The sequence below is a fragment of the Penaeus monodon genome, chromosome 22 (assembly GCF_015228065.2).
Source record: "Penaeus monodon isolate SGIC_2016 chromosome 22, NSTDA_Pmon_1, whole genome shotgun sequence".
Taxonomy (NCBI): Eukaryota; Metazoa; Arthropoda; class Malacostraca; order Decapoda; family Penaeidae; genus Penaeus; species Penaeus monodon.
In genome coordinates this window covers 22,754,468-22,754,821 of record NC_051407.1, presented here as the reverse complement: position 1 = coordinate 22,754,821, position 354 = coordinate 22,754,468, and positions in this window count along the sequence as shown.

The window sequence follows — 354 nt, the reverse complement described above, 5'->3', positions numbered from 1 at the left end:
AAATCCCCCCTTTTAATAAATTTTAATTACGGGGTTTTGAAAATTTTTCCCAATCCCCCAATTCGTCTTTTTGAAGGGGTTTTTTCCCCTTTTTGTAACATATTTTGAAAATTTTTAAAAAAATTTTTTTAAGTTAAATAATTGGGGTTAAAAATTTCAGAAAGGACCTTGGAAAAACTTTCATTTAAAAAAGGTTAAAAGGTTTAAGGTAAGGCAACCAAATTTTGGGCTTTTCAAAATCTGGGGGTTTTTTAAGCCTTTAAAATTTTGGTTATTCCCTTGGGTGAGACAAAATCAAATTTTTTTTCCCCGGGAATCAACCGGGTTAAAATTTGCTTTAAAAAAGAAGAAAAA